The 21,000-nt window shown below is 46.6% G+C and overlaps 1 protein-coding gene across 2 annotated transcripts in view; it reads right to left on the bottom strand.

Annotated features, from left to right (window-relative positions):
• The window catches only part of LRRC4B (leucine rich repeat containing 4B), a 220,551-nt gene that overhangs the window by 101,021 nt on the left and 98,530 nt on the right, over positions 1 to 21,000 (bottom strand). The gene's annotated exons all lie outside the window — the stretch shown is intronic.

Here is a 21,000-nt window from a genome sequence, read left to right as displayed (position 1 = left end):
CAGAGTACTGAAGGAGATAGCAGAAGAAATTTTTGAACCCCTCTCCATAATCTTTGAAAATTCTTGGAGAACAGGAGAAGTCCCAGAAGACTGGAGAAGAGCAAATGTTGTTCCTATCTTCAAAAAGGGGAAGAAGGTGGACCCAGGCAACTATAGGCCGGTGAGTCTGACTTCTATACCAGGAAAGATCTTTGAACAAATTATTAAACAACATGTATGTCAGTACCTGGATAAGAATGAAGTGATTAAGCAGAGTCAGCATGGGTTTGTAACTAATAAGTCATGTCAGACTAACTTAATTTCCTTCTATGACGGAATCACTGATTGGGTGGATCAAGGAAATGCTGTAGATATAGTATATCTTGACTTCAGCAAAGCTTTTGACAAAGTATCTCATACAATCCTTATTGAAAAAATGACTAAGTATGGAATGGACAAGGCAACTGTTAGGTGGATTCATAACTGGCTTAGTGATCGGACCCAAAGAGTGGTCGTAAATGGCTGCACATCCAGTTGGAAGAATGTCTCAAGTGGGGTACCACAGGGCTCTGTCCTGGGCCCTGTATTGTTCAACATCTTTATCAATGATTTAGATGAAGGAATTGAGGGTAAACTGATTAAATTTGCTGATGACACAAAGCTAGGAGGGATAGCTAATACTAGAGAAGAGAGAGAGAGGATTCAAAAAGATATAAATAAACTGGAGAAGTGGGCAGCAACTAACAGAATGGTTTTTAACAGGGAGAAATGCAAAGTACTACATCTGGGCAATAAAAATGAAAAAAGCATATACAGAATGGGAGGAATAGGGCTAAGCAACAGCACATGTGAAAAAGACTTGGGTATACTAATAGATCACAGACTGAATATGAGTCAACAGTGTGATGCAGCAGCAAAAAAGGCAAATGCAATTCTAGGATGTATTAACAGAAGCATACAGTCTAGATCACGTGAAGTCATTATTTCCCTCTACTCCTCTTTGGTCAGACCTCATCTGGAATATTGTGTCCAGTTTTGGGCACCACATTTTAAAAAAGACATCAACAAACTGGAGCAAGTTCAGAAAAGAGCGACCAGAATGGTGACCGGTCTGCAAACCCTGTCTTATGAGGAAAGGTTGCAGGATTTGGGAATGTTTAGTTTGCAAAAGAGAAGACTGAGAGGAGACTTAATAGCTGTCTACAAATATCTAAAGGGCTGTCACATTGTAGAAGGATCAACTTTATTTTCATTTGCAAAAGGAAAGACTAGAAGCAATGGGATGAAACTGAATGGGAGGAGACACAGATTAGATATTAGAAAAAACTTTTTGACAGTTAGAGTAATCAATGAGTGGAACAAGCTGCCACGAGAAGTGGTGAGTTCTCCTTCAATGGAAGTCTTCAAACAGAGGCTGGACAGACATCTGACTGGGATGATTTAGCGAATCCTGCTTTGAGCAGGGGGTTGGACCAGATGGCCCAGGAGGTCCCTTCCAACTCTACTATTCTATGATTCTATGATTCTATGCACCCACATGGACCTCCATACAATATAATGCACCCGCCATGGTCCTCCATACAATATAATGAGCCCCCCATAATCATCCACCCAATGTAATGTGTCCCCCATGGTCTTCCATTCAAGATAATGCACCCCCATGGTGCTCCATACAATATAATGCACCCCAATGACCCCATGGTCCTCCACAGATTATAATGCACCCCCCCCATGGTCATCTATAGAATATAATGTGCTACCATGGTTCTCCATACAATATAATGCACTCCCCATTGTCCTCCATACACTATTATGGCCACTGACTGACTGAAAAATAAAAAATACCTCTCCTTGTTCCACCTCATGCTCTAAACCAGTGGTCCCCAACCTTTCTTACCTTGAGAGCCACATTCAGCTTAGAGAGATGGTCACAAGCCACATTCAGCACTGAGTGAGGGTTGTGAGCCACATCTAGCTCCCACCCCCCCTCAAAGTAGTGTCAACTAAAGCCCTCATTACAGGTATAATGATAATCAAAGCATTTCCACAGAAATCACTCCAAAGCAGTACACTGAGATCCAGGGGTTCCCGCTATACCCACATTCATTATTCTCCCATCAAGGACTCCCAACACACTGTTACATCTAGCTTTGAGCACCTCCTCTAACAGGTAGTACCATCCTCCAGCATACCATACCTAAAACATCTCTAAACCCCTAAGACCAGTAAATGTGCATCCAGATCTGCACGTATGTGCCGGGTTACTCACAACATTCACCATTTTGAGATGTGCTCTTCATATCTGTCTGCTAGACCTGGATCTAATGCACCAAGCTGGCAGACAGTCGCGAGCCACAGTTCATGGGACTGCGAGCCACATGTGGCTCCCGAGCTACAGGTTGGGGACCCCTGCTCTAAACTATGCGGCGTGTGATGTGAAGCGCCGCATATCTTAGAACAGTGGGTGCACTGTAATGACGTCATGGTGCCTGCTGCTCTGACACGCTTCCTTCTCCATCATAATTTCTCATGCTGATAGCTAATGGGGGCAAATCCCTCGTGCTGTGATTCTGATCCCAGGCCCCTCTTAAAGGGATCCCCGGTATGGAAGTGAGGGCAAATCCACTCTATGATGTGGGATATTAGGGGTAGTAGTCCGGTGGCTCTGACGGGATGATGTGGGATATTAGGGGTAGTAGTCCGGTGGCTCTGGCGGGATGATGTGGGATATTAGGGGTAGTAGTCTGGTGGCTCTGGCTGACAGGATGTTGTGGGACATTATAGTGAATGTGGCTATGCGGAGTGGGCGGGGCTATACACTCAGCTTTATATTTATAGATATAATCATCATAATTTGTTATAACTAACCATAGTTAGTTACTATGCCTGGGCAGCACCGGACTCTTCAGCTAGTTAATAATAATAATGCCTCATTCCTTCCCTTAAAACGATAAGGGTATGTGCACACATAGTTTTTTGTCTCTGTGGATTTTGTAGAGAAAACTGCAGGAAATCTGCAGGACAAAGTGCTGCGGTTTTTCTGCGGTTTATCTGCGGTTTTGCCCTGTGGTTTTACACCTCATAATGGATGAGGTGTAAAACTGCAGCGTTTCTGCACCAAACAATTGACATGCTGCGGATTGTAAACCGCAGCAAAACCGCGCGGAAAAAAACGCAGCATGTGCACAGCTTTTTTTTATTTCCATAGGAAATAAAGGTACTGTACAACGCAGCAGAATCTGCTGCATTTCTGCAGAGCCAAAAACGCTGCGGAAACGCAGCAGAAACCGCAAAGTGTGCACATACCCTAACGATTCCAACATTGTGCTTCCTAATAATAACCCTCAGTGCCTATTTATTGTAAAAATACGCCTGAGGAGGGGCATACATAGAAATAACAGGCACTTAGTGGTCTCAATCATTTCAATACCCCTTTCATGACCCCCTTAAAGTATTATGCCCCCTCAAAGTATGATTTCCCCACAAACCTTACACAAAATATGATGCCCCACAGCACTCCACACAAAGATTGTCACCACAGCTTCCCATACAGTATGGTATCCACAACAGCCCCCAATACACAGGATGAGGCAACACAGACCCCTACACAGCATGATGTCTACCATAGGCCACATACAGTATGATGTCCCTCATAACCATGCCCATACCTCCCAACATCCCGATTCTCGTGGGACAGTGACGTTTTTGACCCCCCCACCCGCGTCCCGCCCGGGACTCTATTTTTCCCACACTGCACTGAGCCGCCACACCCCCCATGCACCGACCCCATCCTCGCCCTCCGAGAGACCCACCGCAGCCTCTCACAGCGTGCAATGACGTCGCTAGGCTGTTCTGTGGCTGTGCGCACAGGACCTGTGATGAGGTCACAGGAGGGGAGGAGTCAGGGGGTCACATGATCAGGGGCCTCAGTGTATGCAGGACTCTGCTGTGCTGGTTGTCATGGTGCTGGATGAGGTGAAATTTCTGTGTGGGGTCAGGAGGGGTTTACAGGGTGGATGTAGCAGAGCTAAGTGTGTACAAGGTGTACAGAGTGGAGCCGTGTGTGTATGAGGTGTAAGGAGCGGAGCCGTGTGTGTACGAGGTGTACAGAGTGGTGTGTATGAGGTGTACAGAATGGAGCCGTGTGTGTACGAGGTGTACAAAGTGGAGCCGTGTGTGTACGAGGTGTACAGGGTGGAGCTGTGTGTGCACAAGAGGTACAGAGTGGAGCCGTGTGTGTACGAGATGTACGGAGCGGAGCCATGTGTGTACGAGATGTACGGAGCGGAGCCGCATGTGTACAGGGTGTGCGGAGCCATGTGTGTACGAGGTGTACTGAGCGGAGCCATGTGTGTATGGAGCGGAGTCGTGTGTGTACTCGGTTTACGGAGCAGAGCCATGTGTGTATGAGGTGTGCGGAGCAGAGCCGTGTGTGTACGGAGTGTACGGAGCGGAGGCAAGTGTGTACGAGGCATACAAAGCGGAACCGTGTGTGTATGAGGTGTGCGGAGCCGTGTGTGTACATGGTGTATGGTGGTGAGCATTCATACCTCCCAACCGTCCCGGATCCAGCAGGACAGTCCCGATTTTGAGAGTCTGCCCTGCTGTCCCAGCCAAGAGTTTGCTTTTCCCGCGGACACAGGGGTACACGGCGGAGCCCCGAGGAGCACTTTAAAACTCACACATGACAGTCTGCCGGAAGTGATGTGCTGGAAGCTGACCGGAAATTAGGTGATTTCATGAGGAGATTGTGATGGAACCATGGAGGCACTTCAGGGAATGCTTCAAATCCATCACCATGTCCTTCTCCGACAACGTGGACAGCAGGATCGCCTTGGAATGGGGGATGCCGGCCATGTGAGTGGATCATGATATGTCCTGCACCGGGAGGCTCAGGTGGGCATTACAATGGGAGCCGGGCTGCTATAGTATCTTTATAGAATCTTTCTTTCTCTGTTCTTTCTCTCTCTGTTTCTTCCCCTCTTTCTTTCTCTCTGTTCTTACTCTCTCTAATCTTTCTTTTTTTCTCTCTCTTTGTTCTTCCTTTTTCTCGCTTTTCTTTCTTTTTCTCTCTGTTCTTTCTTTCCTCTTTCTTTCTCTGTTCTCTCTTTCTTTCTTTACTTATTTCTTTCTCTCTCTGTTCTGTCTCTCTCTGTTCTTTCTTCCTCCTCTTTCTTTCTCTCTTTTCTTTCTCCTCTTTCTTTCTCTCTGTTTTCTTTCTTTCCCCTCTTTCTTTTGTTCGCTGTCCCTCTGTTCCTTTTTTCTTTACCCTCTTTCTTTCTCTCTCTCTCTGTTCTTTCTTGCTCTGTTTGTTCTTTTTTCTTCCCCTCTTTTTCTCTCTCTGTTCTTTCTTTCCCCTTTCTTTCGCTCTCTGTTCTTTCCCCTCTATCTGTTCTCTCTCTCTGTTCTTTCTTTCCCCTTTCTTTCTCTCTGTTCTTCCTTGCTCGCTCTCTCTCTCTGTTCTTTCTATCTCTCGCTGTTCTCTCTTTCTCTCTCTGTTCTTTCTTTCCCCTCTTTCTTTCTCTCTCTCTGTTCTTTCTTTCTCTCTCTGTTTTCTTTCTCTCCTTTCCTCAGTACCAGTAAAATAAGTATGAAAAAATACACACGAACACCGGATATGGTATATAATATCTCTATATCTATCTCGATAACAATAAATATGATAAATTTATATTGTATATACTACCACCAGTGTTCAGTGCACATTGTTTTTAAATATTTTTTGATTGTGTTACCACCAATATAATAATAATAAAAATTACTTTGATTTATTATATCGTGCTTGGTCTTTTCTGTCCATGGGTCCTTCGGTGGATTGGGGTTGGTCTCAGTACCAGTGTGCCCATAATGCCAGCCACTGTGCCCTCAGTACCAGTCAGTGTGAACAGCAGTGCTAAATGGGTGTGGTTGGGCGTGGACATGGGTGTGGCTAGTTGTGAAATGGGTGTGGTCGGGGTGTGGTCTATAATTTGCTGCGGCAGCCTTTGTCCCTCTTTCCCTTCTTCAAAAGTTGGGAGGTATGACCATGCCATACACTATGACAGTCACCACAGCCACCAACATAGCATAATGTACCCCATAAGCCTCCACACAGTCTAATGTTCACTGCAGACACCCCTCACAGTATGATGTCCACCACAACCACCCTACACAGTAAGATGGTACTGTCACGATCCATTTTTGGATTTGTGGCCGCTCTGGTTCCTCTCACATTAAAACTTTTTTCCTTTCAGGCCAGCGGGGGTTAAATGCAGTTTTTCCCCGCTGGCATGCTGGTGTTACTGCAGTGTTGCATCAGCTGACTGTTGGTGATACAGTTCCTTTTTGTTGACCAACCTTTGCAGAAGCAGCTCTCTGGTGTCAGCCAAGTCTGGTGTTTGGAGTCCTGTTGCTGTGCTATCTGTGGTGTGGAGTTAAGCAGCAGTGTGCACAAACTAAGTGTGGTATTTTTTTTACCTTGTCACTTTGGTGTCTGTCACTTCCCCCTGTGTGTTTTATCTGCAGAGGTGAGGCTAGCGCTCCTTGCCGGTCAATGCACTAGCCAGGGAAGATCTAGGTGACAAATAGGGATGAGATATCCTGACGTCGGCAGGTTGAAGGACCTGCATAGGGGGTTAGGTGAGAACAGGGTCAGGGTGGAGCTCAGGAGGTGACCGTCCCTGATTCCCTAATGTCAGGACCTTCCTCTCCTCTATCCCATCAGCGTTGTGTTGTTGTGCCGTTAGGTGACCGACCAACCGTTGGGTCGAGTCACACTGGTCAGTCACCCCGTGACATTATCATCATCCGTCCATTTTTTTTTTCTGGTGACCCATGGCTCAAATGCAGGTCTTTGCACAACTGCCCCAGACTCTCACCGATGAGCTCAAAGTGCTGTGTGGTGAGGTGGTGCAACAGCTGCAGCAGTTGATGGGGTTCTGAGCCTCGGCTCAGATCCAGGCTCAACCAGAACCCAAGATATCTCTCCCTGACAGGTTTGCTGGAGGGAGAGATAATTTTTTGGTTTTTCAGGAAGCCTGTAAATTATAATTCAGGCTCCGCCCTCATTGATCAAGGAGTGAGGAACAACGGGTGAGAATCATTGTATCCCTTCTTAAGGGTGATCCCCCAATCCTGGGCCTTCTCCCTGCTGACCTATTCACCATCTCTACGGTTGGTGGCCAAGTTTTTTGCAGTTCTGGCGCTGGTGTATGGAGATCCTGATGGAATCCCGACTCTGTAAAATCAAGCAGGGGGGCTGGCTGGCTGAGGAGTACTGCTCAGAGTTCAGGAGGTAGGCCACTGACACAGTGGAATGACCCTGCCCTTAGGGGCCATTTTATGCAGGATCTGTCCCCAACGTTGCAGGATACACTTATGCAGTACGCCACCCCCTGGTCATTGGATGCCGCCATGACCCTTGCCATCCGGGTGGATAGGCGATTTAGGGAGAGGCACACACCAAATGTGCTCCCTGTAGTCCTTGCTAGGGAGGAGGACACAGCTGAGCAGGCGGACAAACCCATGCAGGTGGGAGGAGTTTGTTCCCAAACGGGGTTGCCTGTGGTTCGCTGTGGTGTGGGGCTTCATATTTTTCTGTGGGCAGACTGGTCATTTTATCGGGGGCCTGCCCAGCTCGTGCCAAAGTAGTACCATCTAAGAAGCCGCATATATTTCCTCCATTTTTTCCCGTCAGTATACCTTGTGTGCTGAATTTGTGGTTGGCGGGGTAACTGAGACTATACCGTTGCTTGTGGACAGTGGAGCAGGTGTCAATCTGGTGAATGCTCCCTTTGTCCAGACCCAAGGCCTGAGGAGTAGGACGCTAGTGAGACCCTTAAGCATCCAGGCCATTGACTCCATCCCACTCAGCCAGGGGAGGGTGACCTAAGTCGTGGATGCCAACACCAATCGTTTTAGGACTCCCTTGGTTGAAAAAACACAACACGGTGATAGATTGGTGGTTCAGGGAAGTAGTCAGCTGGAGTCAGTCGTGTAAGGACTGCTGCCCAGGAGCGACGATCTCTGCTGTCCTTCTACAACCGTCCCCTTCTCCCGTGGGGGCAGCAGAGGTTCTTGCCCGGGAATAGGGGCAAGTCTCAACCCTCACCACAAGTTAACCCTGAGTGTCGGCGTCCTCTTAATAGGAGGGGTCAGGGGATGGTGGTGGTTACCTCTGAGCATTGTGGGGGTGTGAGTGTGGAGACACAGGGGGCCACCTCTGTTGTCCGTTCTTCTAAGAGTTCACCATCTTGTGGCACACATATGCATGGCATTAAATGTTCAGGTCCAGACCTGTGTGTGAATGAGTACGTGTGGGTGTCCACCAAAAACTTCAGGTGGAAGTGTGCTACTGGGACCTGGGTGATCGGGCAGTTTCGGGTGTCGGCCATTCTCAGCCCGGGGACGTTCTAGTTGGAGTTACCCCCAGTTATGCATGTACACAATTCATTCCCCAGGTTGGCACTCTGGAGATTTGTAGCGCCTCTGAAGCCTACGTTGTTGTCACCTCCATTAGGCTGCGTTTGCCATACACCTGAGGGTCAGGTGACTGCCGAGGTGAACTCTGGTGGATCAAAGCATCCTCACCGTATGTTGTTGACTGGTGAGGTCCAGTTTTGAGGGTCCAGAGACCCCTCATTGAAAGGGGGGTACAGTCATGATCCATTTTTGGATTTGTGGTGCTCTGGTTCCTCTCACATTAAAACTTTTTTCCTTTCAAGCCAGCGGGGGTTAAATGCAGTTTTTCCCTGCCGACATGCTGGTGTTACTACAGTGCTGCTTGGTCAGCTGATGTTGGTGACCACTCCCACATCCTTTAAAAGGTAACCTGTTGCATCAGCTGACTGTTGGTGATACAGTTCCTCTTTGGAGACCAACCTTTGCAGAAGCAGCTCTCTAGTGTTCAGCCAAGTCTGGTGTTTGGAGTCCTATTGCTGTGCCATCTGTGGTATGAAGTTAAGCAGTGGTGTGCACAAGCTAAGTGTTGTATTTTTGTTACCTTGTCCCTTTGGTGTCTGTCATTTCCCCTGTGTGTTTTATCTGCAGTGGTGAGGCCAGTGCACTAGCCAGGGAAGATCTAGGTGACAAATATGGACGAAGTATTCTGATGTTGGCAGGGGGATGGACCTGCATAGGGTGTTAGGTGAGATCAGGGACAGGCTGAGGGTGGAGTTCAGGTGGTGACCGTCCCTGATTCCCTATTGTCAGGGCCTACCTCTCCCCTATTCCATCGGCATTGTGTTGTTGTGCCGTTAGGTGACCGACCAACCATTGGATCGTGTCACACTGGTCAGTCATTCCGTGACAGGTAATCACAGCCACCCCACACAGTATGATAGATCCCCCAGAACCCAAATACTGTATGACGGCCCCCCATAGCCCCCTATATAGTATGATGGTCCACCTCACAGTCCCCATATAGTATGATGATCCCTTTAACAAACCCCTATATAGTACGATGGTCCCCCCCAACAACACCATATAGTATGATGGTCCACCCCATAGTTCATTATATATTATGATGGTATACCTCACAGCCCCTATATAGTATGATGGTGCCCTCAACAGCTCCCCACTTAGTATGACAGTTTACCACATAGCCCTCTATATAATAAGACGGTCCACATCACAGTCCCCCATATAGTATGATGGTCCCCCCAACAGTACACTATATAGTATGGTGGTCCACCCCACAGCCTCTTATATACTGTGATGGTCCAACTCATAGCGCTGTATATATTGTGATGGTACCCCAGAGCCCCCCCAAAATAAAAAAAAATACCTATACTCACATAATTGAGATTCCGCATCTTCTGCAACATCTGTCTCCTCTTCTATCCATTTTTGCAGTGGATGAAGGCAGCACAATTCAGTGACATCATTTCACTGCCGCCGTCCCTTACTTGGTGCTTGACTCCAAAAGGCCGCAGACAGAAGTAGCACCCATGGCCTGCTGGGGTAGGTGACGAAGCCAGCGACTTTGTGCTCTGTGTGAGGCAGCGCTGTCATTTAGTTAGGGGATTCTCGCTAGGCAGCGAACAAAACACATCCGGCACCGTGTTTTCATAAATCATAACATAGTCCATGCGGTTTATTCCTCCATCATAAACCCACAGAAGCAACATAAGCGGCATACAACAGCATAGCGTCCATTATAGCTTCACTCTGGTAGCAATGTCCAGCATACACAGGCTCTTCAGCCTCATCACTATCTCACCCACATCAGGGTTTCCTCATGGCTGTTTCCCCACGCTGCAGACATCCACTTTCTCCTCTGGGACTCTCAGATGCTGGCAGCCATTACACCCAGCCACACACAGGCTGTTAGTGAGGAGAAAACTCTCCTCACGGGACCTTCCGCTCTGGACCAACCAGGTCCCTGCATTCACCCCTTGTGACTTACCCTGGCCACATTATATCGTTCATAGCCACGCCCACTGGGTCACATGACTCTGACCTCATCACAGGTCCTTCAGGCATTTTCACACTCTTTGCATCAGTGCTTTAAACAAACCCCCTGGGTGGGTTTGTAGGTAACCAGGCCCTCCCAACTCTCTAGTTAGCTGGAGACTTCTCCCTAATATGTAGAAACGACACTTCAGCAGTATCACTGCTGGTCAATACACGCATCAGTCTCCATCTCAAGGCCACCCACCTTGAGATGCATAACGGTCCTTCATGGTTCTACCATTCATCCTTTCTCCTAGGACATCCACTCAGCGCCCCCTAGTGGACACTACACCACATCTGCCACAACTGTTAATTGTATGTGTGTTTTGAGGAATCCGATTCTGTTTATAACGTAGCAGACAAGACAGCCCACAACAAGACAGGCCCTTCTGGCTTTTGCCAGAATTACCAGATGTCCAGTCCGGCCCTGATCTAGTCTATTTTATACAGGCCTCATCTACACACACAACAAAAAATTCTTCTTTTACTAACATTCTACAGTAGGGGAGATCTCACTTTGAAATTGTTTGTAGCATCTAGTCTGTTATACAGGCATCATCCACAGTCCAAAACAAATTTCTTTGGTTACTAACGTCATACAGTAGGGTAAATCTCACTTTGAAATTGTTTGGAGTATCTAGTCTATTTTATACAGGCCTCATGAACACAAAAAAAAAATTCTTCTGTCACTAAAGTCATATGTGGCGCCCCTGAGGCTCAGTCGCCACAGAGGTACTGCACCTTCTCCTAAGGTGTAGTGCCCCACCATCCAGGTAAGGTGGGAACTCCTTTCCACGCTCCAACACTCGCACCCCACACAACAGGGTAGTTCTGCACAACCACATTGCGGCTCAGTGCTTAGAGAGTAGCAGAGCACCTCTGATGGTTCCCTGCTTGGAACACTGGATGTGCTGGGAGGTGGGTGGAGTTGAGATATATAAAAGAGTGGGAAAGTGTAGGATTAGGGGTTCAGTCAGACAGGAGGTCAGTGAGGAAGGAAGCCACTCGGGGGGAGTGGGGATCCCTGGAAGAAGGGATGGAGGAAGGAGTGCTGCAGCTGCCTCAATGATCTGAGCCAGCTGGCACAGGAAAGGGAAAGAAGGAGAAAGATGTAGAACTGCAACCTAAGCTTCCATAAGAGAGAGAAGGATCAGTACGGAACGAAGGAGTAGAGAGAACTGAGAGGAGACGTGGGTTGGAAGAGGAACCCTGCCTATAGGTTTTCAGCACAAGGCCGGGGCCCGGTCCCCGAGGTTGTATGGACACTTATGGTTCTGCAACAGACACCGGTGGAGTAGTTGGCTGTAAATGCACTACTCCCATCTAAGACTTGGGGCACAACAGCAACACGGATAGAGAGCCGGGACTCAGGAGAAGGGAGTCCCCGAAGCAGGCTACAGCTGTCTGCCATAGGAGTAGAGTTCTTGGGGACATCTGACAGGAGGAACTCCAGAGTACCACGGTACTGGAGATCTTCACACTTTAAAGCGCAATAGAGGAGTTGTTCAGGAAAGGTACATGTTGGCAGAGTGTTGGAGAGGAACTTTCCATCTGGCCTGGAGGTTGGCTGAGTCTCTAAACCCGGAGGACATGGCCCGGAGGCAGGCACCCTTGTGTACCGCAGACTGTGCGTAAAGCTTTGGGAACTGCAAGCCTCGGTGTCCTCCATTCATTCTTGCGCCAACCTGCTCAGCACCGCTACATCTGGGTACCATTCTTTACACTGCCTGCGCCTATCCACAACCATTACCACTACAATGCCCTGGGACATCATCACTGCCTGTGGAGGGCTATACCATCACTGCTGCATGACACCATCTGTCCCAGAGGATCTGTCTGCAGTGTCGGCTTAACACCTCCCTTGCCGAGCACCACAGGTGGCGTCACGAACTATTCTATTCCACATTAGCTACATTCCCCCATTACTTGGGTGCCCAGGGCCACGGACCGGGTCACCGCTGCTGTGACACATTCCCCTGACACCGGCCCGATGCCGAGTACCCCCACAGCCCTGGGAGGGCGACCCTCATACAGTAGGGGAGATCTCACTCTAAAATTGTTTGGAGCATATCTTTGTCATACAGGTCTCATTCCCACTCAAACAATTATTTTTTCTGTTACTAACATCATACAGTAGGGGAGATCTCACTTTGAAATTGATTGCAGCATCTAGTCTGTTATACAGGCCTCATCCACAGGCTCAAAAAAATTTATTCAGTTACTAACGTCATACAGTAGGGTAGATCTCACTTTGAAAATGTTTGGAGCATCTAATCTATTTTATACAGGCCTCATGAACACACACAAAAAAAACAAAAACATTTCTTCTGTCCCTAAGGTAATACAGTAGGGGAGATTTCATTTTGAAATTGTTTGGCGCATCTAGTCTATTTTATGCAGGACTCATCCACACACACAAAAAAAGGTCTTCTGTTACTAACGTTCTGCAGTAGGGGAGATCTCACTTTGAAATTGTTTGGAGCATCTAGTCTGGTATACAGGCCTCCTCCACAGGCCCCCCTAAAATTTCTTCGGTTACTAACGTCATACAGTTAGGGTAGATCTAACTTTAAAATTGTTTGGAGCATCTGGTGTATTTTATACAGGCCTCATTCACAGACAAAAAAAGCATTTATTCTGTGACTAACGTCATACAGTAGGGGAGTTCTCATTTTGAAATTGTTTGGAGTATATCTTCTTTGTCATACAAGTCTCATCCCCACTCAAATAATTATTTCTTCTGTTAATAACGCCATACAGTAGGGGAGATCTCACTAGTCTATTTTATACAGGCCTCATCCACAGGCCAAAAAAATTTCTTCGGTTACTAATATCATACAGTAGGGGAGATCTCACTCTGAAATTGTTTGGAGCATATCTTCTTTGTCATACAGGCCTCCTCCTCACTCAAGCAATTCTTCTGTGACTAACGCGTTTCAGCACGCCATATTTCACCTTGTCATTTAGTGCCGCTGAAATTCAGCTGTTTGCAGAGCTATTGCAGAGAAAAAAATCTATTTTTTTGTTGCTAATACTGTGCTCCTACCACACTATGTGAGCTACAGGACTGGGAAAAAGTGAGGTCGTGGTATAACGGGGATTAGGCTTGGTGTTCAAGGTGTAAGTGGGAATGGTGGTAATGTTTGTGAAAACACTAGTAAATCAACAACGTCATGTCCTATACAAAGACAACTGACAGTTTTTGTTACTGGACAAGCTACTCCACTACCTTTCTTTGGCAGATGCACAGCTTTATGCCTTGTTGATGAGGCCCAGAAAGAGCATGTGCATGAGTGGATGGAAAGAGCAGCTTCAAGTTACTTTTCCTCTTCCTCCACCTCAACATCACACCCAGTATAATCCACAGAGGAAAATAGAAAAAATTGGAGTCCTGCTCAACAGAACTGGATTTATTTTCTCTTTTTATGCTTCAAAAGAATTTATAGTGCATACAAAAGAAAATTTTCATGGTCGACATGACCCAGTCGACACGTTTCGACTGCTCTAACCAGTCTTACTCATGACTAGTCATGTGCAAGTCAGTTTTCTGTTATTTGTATGCTAAATTTCTGACTGAGCATTCCGCCCTTCACAATGTGATGATTTTAATTACAGTTGGTTCCTGCCAATCCATAAATATAGGATTTACTGTGAGAGGTGTCCACATTCACCCATGCATTCAGACATTAGCCTTAGCGGGGTGTTCACACTGGTCAGGGACCCAGAAGACTCATGAGGCTACCTTGACGTTGGGTAATGGGCAGACATTATTTGGCAAAATTTTGTGCAAAGTGTCTCATGTATTTTTCTTGTATTTTTCCTATTATTCAAAAGCCATTATTGCTATTCACATTTCATAGATTTCACATTGACATGCTTTAACACAATTAAGTGCAACCATCTTCTTATATTGTACATGTAAGTATCTGTTTTTTGGTATGCACCAGTTCAGACAAATTCTTGATGTGCAAGTCAGTTTTCTGTTATTTTTTAGTTCAATAGGCCATTCGTCTCTCTGACACTTGCCCACCCACATTCACATTTCCAGCGGCCCACCTCCCCTGGTATCCCTTCCTTTTACCCCCAACATTACATGATTTGGTGATTGGTTTCACTTATTTATCGGGATATCAAGGGTAGTTAGGGATAGCCTCTGATGAGCGGGGGCACCATTTCTCATATATACATATATAGGGTGTCAACCTCCACTGGTAGGCAGGTGCCGAGATAAGGGCCCTTATCTTAGGGTATACATTAGAGAGAACTTTTTATGTGTATGGTGTTTGTTATTTTAAACTATTTACATTAAAAGTTATATTTTACATCTACACAGGGGTTTCTAATGTTAGCGACTTCCCGGTTTGAAGCTCCCGCTCGCTAATTTTTCCAATTTTCTCCTTCTTTAAAACTTCTGCTCATTCTCTTCCTACTGTGTTCAGTTTTTTCCTACCCTTATTCCTGCTCATTCTCTTAGATATCTTATTGTGCTTCTCTCCATCTCTCCTCTCCCTCGTTCTACCTTCATCACTTCCTTGGATCTCTCTTTGTCCATTTTCGCACATTTCCTCATTCCTCTCTTTCATTCTCTCTTCATCATTCCCTTTCTTTCTACCCTTGCCTTTCTTCTTACCTTTCGTCATCCCTATCCCTTCATCCATCCCTATTCCTATTTAGTCCCTTGGATTTCTCCTTGTCCTTCATACTACCTCTCCTCATTTTCTTTTCATCATTCCCTTCCTTTCCACCCCTTTTCCTGCTCATACCCATGGATCGCTACTTATGTTTCTTTCCACCTCTCTTCATTCTTCTTTCTTATTATCCTTTATTAAGCCCATCCTTTCTACTCTTAACCATCCTCCTTCCTTTGGTTCTCTGCTTTTGCTTTCCACATTCTCATTTCATGATTCCTTTCCATTTTTTCTTCATTCCTCTCCGTTATTCTCCCTTCATGATTTCCTTGGATCTCTCCTTGTCCTGCTCCCCATTCCTTCTCATTTCTCTCCCTCATTCTCCCTTCATCACTTCCCTGGATCTCTCGTTGTCCTGCCCCTCACCTCTCCTCATTCCTCTCCCTCATTCTCCCTTCATCACTTCCATGGATGTCTCCTTGTCTTGCTCACCACCTCTTCTCAGTCCTTTCCCTCATTCTCCCTTCATCACTTCCATGGATCTCTCCTTGTCCTGCGCTTCACCTCTACTCATTCCTCTCCCTCATTCTCCCTTCATGATTTCCTTTGATCTCTCCTTGTCCTACTCCCCATCCCTTTTCATTCCTCCCCCTCATTCTCCCTTCATCACTTCCCTGGATATCTCCACGTCCTGCTCCTCACCTCTCCACATTTCTCTCCCTCATTCTCCCTTCATCACTTCCTTGAATCTGTCCTTGTCCTACACCCGACCTCTTCTCATTCCTCTCCCTTATTCTCTCTTCATCATTTCCATGGATGCCTCCTTGTCTTGCTCCCCACCTGTTCTCATTCCTCTTCACAATCTACCTTGATCACTTCCATGGATCACTCCTTGTCCTGTGCCTCACCTCTACTCATATCTCTCCCTCATTCTCTCTTCATGATTTCCTTGGATCTCTCCTTGTCCTGCTCCCACCCCTTCTCATTTCTCTCCCTCATTCTTCCTTCATCACTGCCCTGGATCTCTCCTTGTACTGTTGTAAGAAGATGAACCGGACTGGGGGTACCTCTCTTGCGCCGGTTCCGGAACTGTCAGGCTGTCACCATTGTTGTCCGGGGGAAAGCTTTCCAACCCGGACCGACCTTTGCACTCAACAGCAGGGGGCGTGACTATGATAAAAGGTCCGGTGCACGGGAAAGTTAGAAGAGATTTGGCAGGAAGACAGAGGGCGCAGCAGGGGAAATTTGGTGCTCCATCCTCTGAGCATCGTCATAGCGTAGGCCCGAGCTATAGATTTCCTGCGTTCAGGTGCACTGACTGTGGACAGAGATCTGCCATGTGCCCGTTGGCTCCCATAACCAAAAGTGTCAGATGCTCTGGGCCAGCTGTTTCCGGTGCACGGGAAAGGGAGAAGAGACTTGGCAGGAAGACAAGAGCGCGCAGCAGGGGAAGTTGGGTGCTTTGTCCTCTGAGCATCGTCATAGCGCAGGCTGTTGTGAACTCATTTTCTGGTTTACCTCTGGCTTCTGGTGAGGGTGGTGGAGCTGGCTGTGTTGACAGAGGAGTCGTGAGTTCTCCATCTGGGCTCCCTCTAGTGGTGACAGTAGGTAATGAAGCTGATCTAAATGGCAGAGACCTGCCACCTGAGGAGGAGGACTGTGAGTGGACATCAGGAATCTCTGACTGGATTTAAGACAGCCGACTCCCTAATTTTGTGCTGTTGATTTTTTCCTGCCCTGAGGTTCTGGTTTCCAGCTCTGTTCCTGTCTTCTCAAGCTAAATGTGCTCTACTATTTTTTCACATGAGATTTGGTCTGGTTTACTCAGTTTTTGTGGTTAGCCAGCCCCTGCTGGGGCTGTGCTGAATCTCCATTCTTATGTCTCTGTTTATGCCAGTTTGCTTTTTGTCCCTGATCAGATTGGTCTCTTTTTGCTCTGTCTTCAGAATATACCAGAGTGCTGATATAGGGAATTGAAGTCTAGCGACTTCAGGGTTTTTGTTATCAGAAAGTGTTGGACATTTTTTGGTAGGGTTTTGTGCGTGATTGCAGACAGCATCTTTCCTTTCCTCTCTAGTTAGTGTGGGCCCCATCGTTTGCTCAGCCTATTTTTCTATCTGTGTTTGTGTTTCCATCTTGTCTCACCGACAATACATGTTTGGGGGCTGTCTATTGCTTTGGGGTCTGCTCTGGGGCAGTTTAGATTTCCCCTTTTCTTGCTTTAGGCTTATTTAGTTCTCTGGCTGTGACGAGGCATCTAGGATCATCATAGGTACGCTCCACGGCTACTGCTAGTTGTGTGGATAGGATCAGGGGTCTGCAATCCGCTTAGTTACCAACCTCTCTGGTTTTCTGTGGCTTAGCTTGTTTTTGTTTTTCCTCCTCCGTGACTCAATCACAACAGCAGGCCCACTAGTATCACTTCCCATGCTCCCTGCTTAACCCATTATCTCCCTGCGTGGAGCATATCTCTGTTAATAAATGTGTTAACCCTTGCTCTACTTCCTGTCCGTCACTGCATCCCGCTACCTGCTCACACTGTCCCTGGCATTTTTTCATTCCTCTCCCTCATTCTCCGTTTGTGATTTACTTGGAACTCTCTTTGTCCTGCTACCCATCCCTTCTCATTTATCTCGCTCATTCTCCCTTCATCACTTCCATGGATGTCTCCTTGTCCTGCTCCTTACCTCTCCTCATTCCTCTCCCTCATTGTACCTTCATCACTTCCTTGGATCTCTCCTTGTCCTGCTCCTAACCTGTTCTCATTCTTCTCCCTCATTCTCGCTTTATCAGTTCCTTGGATTTCTCCTTGTCCTATTCGCCGCCTTTTTTCATCACTTCCATGGATGTCTCCTTGTCCTGCTCCTAACCTCTTCTCATTCCTCTCCCTTATTCTCCCTTCGTCACTTCCTTGTCTTGCCCCTGGCCTCTTCTCATCCATCTCCCTCATTCTCCCTTCATCAGTTCCTTGGATTTCTCCTTGTCCTGCCCCTGGCCCCTTCTCATTCATCTCCTGTATTCTCCCTTCATCACTTTCTTGGATCTCTCCTTGTCCTGCCCCTGGCCTCTTCTCATTCCTGTCCCTCATTCTCCCTTCATCAGTTACTTGGATTTTTCCTTGTCTTGTTCCTCACCTTTTCTCATTCTTCTGCCTCAGTCTACCTTCATCAGTTCCTTGGACTGCTCCTTTTCCTGCTCCCCACCTCTACTCATTCCTCTCCCTCATTCTCTATTTATCACTTCTTTGGATCTATCCTTGTCCTGCTCTTCAACCCTTCTCATTCCTCTCCCTCATTCTCCCTTCATCACTTCCTTGGATTTCTCCTTGTCCTGCCCCTAGCTTTTTCTCATTCATCTCCCTCATTCTCCTTTCATCACTTTCTTGGATGTCTCCTGTCTTGCTCCTAACCACTTCTCATTCTTCTCCCTCATTCTCCCTTCTTCAGTTCCTTGGATGTCTCCTTTTCCTTCTCTCCGCCTCTTCTCATTCTTCTCCTTCATTCTCCCTTCATCAGTTCCATGGATGTCTCCTTGTCCTTCTCGCCGCATCTTCTGATTCCTCTCCCTTATTGTCCCTTCATCACTTCCTTGGATCTCTCCTTGTCCTGCCCTTGGCCTCTTCTCATTACTGCCTCTCGTTCTTTCTTCATCACTTTCTTGGATGTCTCCTTGTCCTGCTCCTCACCTCTTGTCATTCCTCCCCTTATTCTCCCTTCATCACTTTCTTGGATTTCTCCTTCTCTCTCTCGTTCTCTCTTCATCATTACCTTTCTTACCACCGTAATTCCTGATCACTTATTTTTCCTAATTCCTCACCCTTGTTATTCCTCATACTTCAGAGCCATTTTAGAGCTATTTTCATCATCTTCTTCCTACGTCTCCCATATTCCTGCCCCATGTCTGTTCTCATTTCCCACCCTTTGTCCCTAGCTTCATAGTCCTGTGCCTGTTGCTATTCATTTTCAGAAGAATTTTCTACTTTCTGTTGTTACCATGGAAACAGATTCTCACAACCGCTTCCTGCTCGCTCGTTGTGAGCTTGCAGGGTTGGTTACATGATGAAAAAGGACGAAGGGTGAGAAGCTGCCCAGTCATATTAATACATAGCCACAAATGGAGATGGAAGCGGAGGCCTGCGTCATTGCATGGAAGACTCACTGGGTCTGTGCTGAACTGGTGACATTAGTGCTAGAGATTATAGGAGATCATCACAGATGATGGACAATGTGCACAGATCTGACATAATGCTTTCGGTTCTGTGGACTCATGTAGTGTTGGTAGAGGAGAAGACATTTTTCTGATGTCACTGGGAGTATTATTGAGTATGCGAATAAAAATCCCAAATCCCTGCCGTTCTGCAAGGCTCATCATCAGTATGGAGGTAGCCACATTAAAAAGGAATCAACGGGCTACAGCAAGACCAAATTTCATCTCTGTGTTTACTCATTAACGAAGAAATACTGAGGAGTAGGTGAAGATAATTGGTCCTGTCATCAGCCCACACCAAGAACATTGGGATTAAACAATGAAAGTGCAATATTTCATGGATGTCTCTACATCCACAGATACAGTTGTGGCCAAAAGTATTGACACCCCTGCAATTCTGTCAGATAATACTCAGTTTCTTCCTGAAAATGATTGCAATCACAAATTCTTTGGTATTATCTTCATTTAATTTGTCTTAAATTAAAAAAGACAAAAGAGACTGAAGCAAAATGCAAAACATTGATCATTTCACACAAAACTCCAAAAATGGGCCAGACAAAAGTATTGGCACCCTCAGCCTAATACTTGGCTGCACAACCTTTAGCCAAAATAACTGCGACCAACCGCTTCCGGTAACCATCAATGAGTTTCTTACAATGCTCTGCTGGAATTTTAGACCATTCTTCTTTGGCAAACTGCTCCAGGTCCCTGATATTTGAAGGGTGCCTTCTCCAAACTGCCATTTTTAGATCTCTCCACAGGTGTTCTATGGGATTCAGGTCTGGACTCATTGCTGGCCACCTTAGAAGTCTCCAGTGCTTTCTCTCAAACCATCTTCTAGTGCTTTTTGAAGTGTGTTTTGGGTCATTGTCCTGCTGGAAGACCCATGACCTCTGAGGGAGACCCAGCTTTCTCATACTGGGCCCTACATTATGCTGCAAAATTTGTTGGTAGTCTTCAGACTTCATAATGCCATGCACACGGTCAAGCAGTCCAGTGCCAGAGACAGCAAAGCAACCCCAAAACATCAGGGAACCTCCGCCATGTTTGACTGTAGGGACCATGTTCTTTTCTTTGAATGCCTCTTTTTTTCTCCTGTAAACTCTATGTTGATGCCTTTGCCCAAAAAGCTCTACTTTTGTCTCATCTGACCAGAGAACATTCTTCCAAAACGTTTTAGGCTTTTTCAGGTAAGTTTTGGCAAACTCCAGCCTGGCTTTTTTATGTCTCGGGGTAAGAAGTGGGGTCTTCCTGTGTCTCCTACCGTACAGTCCCTTTTCATTCAGACACTGACGGATAGTACGGGTTGACACTGTTGTACCCTCGGACTGCAGGGCAGCTTGAACTTGTTTGGATGTTAGTCGAGGTTCTTTATCCAACATCCGCACAATCTTGCGTTGAAATCTCTTGTCAATTTTTCTTTTCCGTCCACATCTAGGGAGGTTAGCCACAGTGCCATGGGCTTTAAACTTCTTGATGACACTGCGCACGGTATACACAGGAACATTCAGGTCTGCGACTAATGGCCCAGAAGTATTGCGATGCAAATTGTGTGTTCCCTCACGCATTGCAATACTTCCAGGCCATAGAACGTAATGGCGTATGCCGGCGCATGCACAATACTAATTTTATGCTTTGCCCGCTGTTGGGCAAAGCATACTGCGCACGCGCGAAAGGCTATTTGATTGCGCATGCGCAGTAACAGTACGCGAACGAAGGAATTACAAGAAAAAAATGCGTAAAGCAAGACAAGAAG

This window comes from Dendrobates tinctorius, unplaced genomic scaffold (assembly GCF_039654945.1).
Source record: "Dendrobates tinctorius isolate UK_male_01 unplaced genomic scaffold, ASM3965494v1 ptg000028l, whole genome shotgun sequence".
NCBI lineage: Eukaryota > Metazoa > Chordata > Amphibia > Anura > Dendrobatidae > Dendrobates > Dendrobates tinctorius.
Note: the sequence above shows the minus strand (reverse complement) of the source record. Positions and strands in the feature narration are given on the sequence as shown.